Raw genomic sequence first — 7465 nt, forward strand, 5'->3', positions numbered from 1 at the left:
GATAAATGATGACCTAAATTCCCCAAATAATATAAACAAACAGTCTTGTAATTGATCCGTTTAGCATCATAAAAGTCACAAAATAAAATGAGGCTACATTTCACAATGAGCTCACGCAGTATGAAGTAGACATCTGGATTGTGTGTGTGAAACAACAGCGATCAGCTGTCCCGATGTGAGCTCCTCGCTCAGGCCTGTGCCAGTGGACATGATGTACAGCAATGTCATCTTGACTTATAGTCTATAGGTCTTTGTTTTTCAGCGAGTCAATGAGGGCTGATTCCAGTGACACAGAAGCTGTTGAATCGGACTTTCATGGCCAAACCTACTGGTCTCCCTCCGAGGTGTTGAAGGGCCTGACGGATTCCGAAATGGACGCACTGCTCAGTGCTCTCGAACGCCACACAACTAAACTCCAGGTATGAAGGATCATTGAAATGCGGCTGCTGTTGACCACGGTGGGTTTCGGGAGGAGGAGACTAATGATGATGAAGGGGCTGCTGTTTATTTAGTCCCGCTCAGACCGGTGGCCCGGGTCGTCGTCTTGTGGCGTCCCCGTCCAGAGAGCCTCACTTAAGCTTGATGGAGATGATGGATGGCCTCCTGAGCCCCGGAGCCTCTGCACTTCATCAGCATGAGCAGCCACTGTTGCTGACACACACACACACACGCTGACACTACAGGTGGTTCTTTATTTACTAACTATTACTGTTGCCATTACAAGAAATATTAATAATTGAAAAGAGACTAACTGTATAATGTAAATAAAGCACAAACATTAAACACTAATCTCTAAACCAAATAAAATCAGTGCCATAAACTTAGTAGATTTATAGTTTCAACTCTTTTCCTCCTCACTATGCAGGTATCTGCTAGGACTACTTGACATCTTATACATTGTCTGTTCTGTGACAACGTAACTTTAAATTGTAAGAGAGATCCCAAAGATATTATATCAAACATGTTAGGTAAAATTTGACGTGCTGCGGATTCCTACCATTGTGGAACACCTTCTTAAATGTATGTTAGGAGTGGCTGTAGCCCAGAGGTTAAAGCAGGTTGACCTTAGAGCACAGGGTTGCTGCTTTAAACGTCAGTGTGTCCAAGTGTCCTTGAGCCAGACATTGAAGCCTTTTCAGTAGCCTACTGCTTAAGACGGGTTAAGGCAGGGTTAATATTGTACATATGTTTATGATGATAATGTTAATGCTTATTATTATTATTATTATTATTATATTATGAAACTGCTTTTCAGAAACAGCATTTCAGAAACAGGGATTTGGTTGATACTACAGTACCTAATGTAAAGCAAATTTGGGCTTGAATATTTTCTTATCATTAAATGTGAATTTTAAAGATTGTTCTGCTGTGATGACTTAGTACATAAGGTTAAGAATGAACGTTTTACTAAATTGTAAATTTTACAGTAAATGGCCATTGTGATTGGTTAGTAGACATCCAGCGTTGTGAAATGTGGCTAAATGTAATCTGAAATGAAAAGCACAGACACGTCTGGCAGAGATGGAGAGTCAATAAAGGCTCAAATGAAAAAGGGATGATTCATGAGAGTGGAACAAAGTCTGTATTTATGAGGAAAAATAACAAACCAAAAAACGATTCTCATTTGAATGAGGGAGAAAAGGATTTAAGCTGAATTCAATTGAAACAGAATTAAATTAGCAGACAATAAATTATTAATACTATTATTTTTTTATTTTTTCTTGTATACTTGTATTTATTCGCCGAGATATTTTCTCATTTTTACAAGAAGCAAAGAGAGCCCCTTAAAACCTTTAAACATAAAAGCACAAATGACAGAATGACAGAATTTATTTTATGTTGTATTTATATCAATATTATAGCCTTATTTTCAAAATATTGTATTATTTATTTTACTTGATTGTACGTCTTAGATCGTCATTGTCTTTTTGACAACTTTCTTTTTATATATTTAATGAGCTTGGTTGTCTCCAGAATGATCACCACAGAGACCATCGCTAAATTTCCCGAAAGTTAACAAGACTCATGTTTACATTCAGTAGTTCCACCTCAACGACCAAAAACACCAGCAGCATTCACGGTAATTACTTAGGGCCACGGTTGATGCTGCTCAGCAGAAAGTCTCAGGAAGGGACTTTAAAGTGGCAAGTCAGCTTGATGAGTGATGCAAGGCATGGCTCCGCAGATAGAGAACACAGCGCTAGCAAACTGAACCAGAAGGTTTAAACAAAGATACCACAGTATTTCTCATGCAGTCTGACAGCAAGGTGATTTCTGGGAAATTTAGTACGGAAACACCAGCCCAATTGGCTAAAAATATCCCACCGATTACAACTTGATAATGGTCAAACTCACCTGTTGTGTATTTTCAAGTGAAACTGAAATAATATTTCAGTTTAAATGTTATGTTACGAGGCATTTTTCATACCTTCTGCCTTTTAACTTGTGTTTCTGTCACTGTGAGCTAAATCCCAGCTAAAGCCCTCAAAACCTCAGAGACCACGTCGTCCAAACACAGGAGACTTACACCCTCTCTGCTTTCTGTCTGTCTGCTGCTGCTCTTGTTTCTGTCTCGTCAATGCGCCCTGCTGTCAGCCTTCAGCGAGGCACAGCTTCTACTTGCATCATGTGATCATTCTCTCATGCTACATTGTCATTAGGATTATTAACAGTGGCTCTAAAGATCTTTGATATGTTTCTAACTAATAGATGTTCAGAGCTGGGAGTTAAGACAAAGAAAGGCTAAACAAACGTATGTTATGTTTATTTTGATAATCGATTAATCAGTCGATTATTTTTTCAATTAATCGTATAAAAAAGAACAGCATTAAAAAAATGTATTTACATATTATTATTCTAAAACAGAACTGATTTCACATTGCAAAAACACTTCAGAAAGTCTAAAAACAGGTTGCTCCTTGAACATAATTAATGTAAATTATTATTAAAAAATAAAGAAAATACAAATCAGAAAACTTAACAGAATTTGTTTTAACATCAGATTCTTACTCTACAACCCCCTGAAGCTTCATCATGAACATGCAGATTTTCTTTTAATAACCACAGGCCACTCTGAGGACCATCACCTAATCGTGGTGGAGAGGTTTGTGTGTCCCTATGACCAGGGCTGGACTGGGACAAAAAAAGGGCCCTGGCATTTTTGCTCAGACCGGCCCACCACAATCGGTCGGACACAACCAGCAACCAGCACACTATCCTTGCGATCCCTGTAGATATGCATATCTACTGTTCCATTCCCAAAAACCCATACACATCTGAGAACTACTGTAAGTGCCATGGACCAGTGTACTCAGTCTGTCTGATTACCGACATTCTTCAAAATATCTTTCTTTTTGTTTAGCAGGATAAAGAAATTTATACAGGTTTGAAACAACTTACGGGTAAGTAAATGATGACACAATATTCATTTTTCGGTGAACTATCCCTTTAAAGAGCACAAACCCCTCTTTAATATGACACCAAACAACATTTACCTATAATTGTTGAGATACTTCCCATAAAAAACCTATACAAACAAATTACTCACATAAAACGTCCTGATAATATATATTTAAAATTCTAAGTATTCACTTGCCGTTATATTGCATATTGATGATATTGGAAATTCAGAAGAAACATTAGAAAATATCTAGTTAGTTGAATATATAGCTTTTAAAATGCAAAGCAGGTTCCCTATCCGGGAACTCAAGCTGCGTAAAGACGCTGTGGGAACGCCCCTGCGTGACCGCGTCATGAAGCACGTGTGAAAATTAACCAATGGCGAGCTGGTACATCATAGCGGGGACGCCGGACCAGGGCGCTATAAAGGGACCCGAAGGGCAGGACCATTCATCTCTGTGCCTTCATCTAGTGCGTGTGAAGTTTTCCACTTAGATAGAAATGGCTGAGCGGTTTGTCTAATGTGTTCCCCCGTGCACCCGATAAGGTAAGTATTACGGGGGAAGACTCACACGACCTGTGTGTTGTCTGCTTAGGCATGGAGCACGCCCAGCTAGCCCTTGAGGGGGCTAGCTGTGGAGACTGTGAGCATTTGCCGTGGCAATCTCGCGTCTCTCGTCGAGCTCTCTTCAATGAGGACGGCTCGACGAGGCCGAGGAAGGGTTGCCTTCCTGGGGATCACAAATGGATCTCACGGAGGATTCCGGGACGGCTGACGCCTTTTCCCGGTCCTTCACCATGGGATCCAGGCGCTCGTTTCCGGAGGCGGCGGCACGCTCCGCGGCTTCCTCCACCCCGGACGAGACGCCGCTCTCACGTTTTTCCGGCTCCGAGGAGCTGGACGTGGTGAGCATAGAGGCAGCGGAGGCTGACGCCGAGGCGACTCATTCCCCCGCTGCCGCAAAAGTATTGCTGGAGGTCCTCACCCGAGCCGCTGACAGATTACATATCAGCTGGCCGGCGGGTGAGCAGCAGCCGTCTGCTCCCGGTAAACTGCAGGAGCGGTTCTTACCTTCCCGCAGAGCGCCTCCGCGCCGGTGTCTGCCGTTCTTCCCAGACGTCCACACTGAGGTGTCGGCGTGCTGGAGTAGGCCGGTGTCTGCTCGCGTGTACAACCCGCGGACGGCATTGTACTCGTCTTTAGATGAGGCTAAGCGACATGGCTACGGAAGTATGCCGGCCGCGGAGGGGGCCCTGGCGGGCCATGTTTCCCCCGCGGCCGTGTCGCTGAGGACACCGGTACTGCCCAACAAGTCTTCGAGGACTACCTCGGTTCTAGTGGGCAGGGCTTACTCGGCGGCGGGGCAAGCGGCGTGCTGCCTGCATACGATGGCGCTTATCCAGGCGTATCTGGCAGGGCTGCTGGCCGACGTGGCCGAGGGGACGGAACTAACGCCGGAGGCAGTGCGTGAGCTGAGGCACACGGCTGACCTCGCGTTAAGAGCCACGAAGGAGACGGCGAAGTCCGTCGGCCGCTCCATGGCAGCCATGGTGGCTACGGAGCGGCACCTTTGGCTGAGCCACTCCAGCCTGCAGGAGAAGGACAAGTCCTTCCTCCTGGATGACCCTCTCTCCCCCACTACCCTCTTTGGAGGTGCCATTGGGGCCGTGGCGGATAAACTCCACGCTGAGAGGTGGCAGGCGGTGGCGGTCGATTCATTCCTTCCCCGACGACGGCACGTCCACGGGGCCGCTCGAGGTATCACCACCTGGCGCAGCAGGAGAGCGTCGCGCTGCGCGCACCCCCCCGTCGAGGCTGGGCCGCAGCATGGCAGGCTCGGACGAGGTTCTCTCGCGGCCGGACTGGTCTGAGGACGGCCGCCGCGGAGAGGACTTCGTCCAATAGGCCCTGACACCGTAAGGGTCACGACCGGGTCCAGCGAGCGTGAGCCCGAGGGCCGTTCGCCCCCTCTAAGGAGGGTTCCGGCTCTACTACATAGCCCTGCCAGCACGCTGTTGCAGGGCGCGGTGTCTGTAGACCCGGGACTTCCAGAGACCGGCCCCGAGGGGCCGGAGCCACTGAGAAACTTTTTGGGTGGGTGGCAAGCCCTCCCCAACGTATCTCAATGGGTCCTGCACACAATCGATTTTGGCTACGCCATCCAGTTTAGGTGGCGGCCGCCTCGATTTCGGGGCGTACTACCCACGGTGGTAGACCCCCCAGCAGGCTCTAGTGTTGGAACAAGAAGTACAGACCCTGCTGCGGAAGGGAGCCGTAGGGGCGTTCCCACAGCGTCTTTACGCAGCGTCTCGTTCCCTTCAGATAACATACGTTAGCTACCTCTTCTAACATGTAACTCGTTGTGGGCGGGTAATTATTAAAATAATCAAATGGCATCATTTAAGTTTTTTTCTAGAAAAAAAGGGCCGTCCACTGCCGTTATGAGTTTTAAATGGTTACATTAGAATATCCCAAGTTGCAATTGAATAAGTGAACTCTCAACTCAAAAACAGGCCCAGATGGATGGCCCAACAGTGAGCGTCTAGTGGCCGGGCTTTCCGCGGAGCCCGGCCGGGCATAGCCAGAAGGAGTGACGCGGCATCTCATGACTCTAACCCCCATGGGCTCACCACCTGTGGAGGAGACCAATGAGGTCGGGTGCGCTGCTACAAGGGTGGCAGTGTCAGTGGGAGGTTTAGAAGGAACAGACCTGGGCGGAAGATGCTGGCTCTGAGGACGTGGAACGTAACTTCTCTGGGGGGGAAGGAACCGGAGCTTGTGCGAGAGGTGGAGTGTTATCAGTTGGATCTGGTGGGGCTTACCTCTACGCACAGCCTCGGCTCTGGAAGCACACTCCTGGATAGGGGATGGACTCTAATCTACTCTGGAGTGGCCCATGGTGTGAGGCGCCAGGCGGGTGTGGGGATACTCACAAGTCCCCGGCTGAGTGCTGCTACATTGGAGTTCACCCCGGTGGACAAAAGGGTCGCCTCCCCTACGCCTTCGGGTGGTGGGGGGGGGAAATTCTGACTGTTGTCTGTGCATATGCACCAAACAGCAGCTCAGAGTATCTGGCCTTTTTGGAGACTCTGCATAGGGCTCCAGTAGGGGACTCCATAGTCCTATTGGGAGACTTCAATGCGCACGTGGGTGACGATGGATATAACTGGAGAGGCGTGATTGGGAGGAATGGCCTCCCTGATCTGAACCCGAGCGGTCGTTTGTTATTGGACTTCTGTGCAAGTCACGGATTGTCCATAACAAACACCATGTTCAAACATAGGGATGTTCATAAGTGTACGTGGTACCAGAGCACCCTAGGTCAAAGATCAATGATCGATTTTATCATCTGATCTGAGACCCCATGTTCTGGACAAGAGCTGTCAACTGATCACCATCTGGTAGTGAGCTGGGTCAGAGGATGGGGGAAGACTCGGGACAGACCTGGTAAACCCAAGCGTGTTGGCTGGGAACGTCTGGAGGAGGCTCCAGTCCAAAAGATCTTTAACCTCCGGCGGAGCTTTGCTCACATCCCTGTGGAGGTAGGGTACATTGAACCAGAGTGGTGCATGTTAAAAACTTCCATTGCTGAAGCTGCGGCAGTGAGTTGTGGCCTCAAGGTCTTAGGTGCATCAAGGAGCGGTAACCCTCAAACCCCGTGGTGGACACCGGTTGTCAGGGAAACCGCCCGACTGAAGAAAGAGGCCTTCCCGGGTCTCTGGTATCTCTGGTATCTGGTGGGTCTCCGGGGGCAGCTGCAGTGTACCGACATGCTCGAAGGGCAGCAGCCTTTGCCGTGATGGAGGCAAAGCAGCGAGTGTGGGAGGAGTTCGGGGTAACTACGGAGAAGGACTTTCGGTCGGCACTAAAGTGCTTCTGGAAGACCATCCGTCACCTCAGAAGGGGGAAACGGGGAACCATTCAAGCTGTGTACAGTAAGGGACCCTGTTGAGCGTGACTGAGGAGATTATCGGGCGGTGGAAGGAACACTTTGAGGAACTCCTGAATCCAACTACTACGCCCTCTTTGATAGAGGCAGAGCTGGAGGCGGAGGAGGGATTTTCG

Source organism: Pungitius pungitius, chromosome 9, assembly GCF_949316345.1.
Source record: "Pungitius pungitius chromosome 9, fPunPun2.1, whole genome shotgun sequence".
In the NCBI taxonomy this organism is placed as follows: Eukaryota; Metazoa; Chordata; class Actinopteri; order Perciformes; family Gasterosteidae; genus Pungitius; species Pungitius pungitius.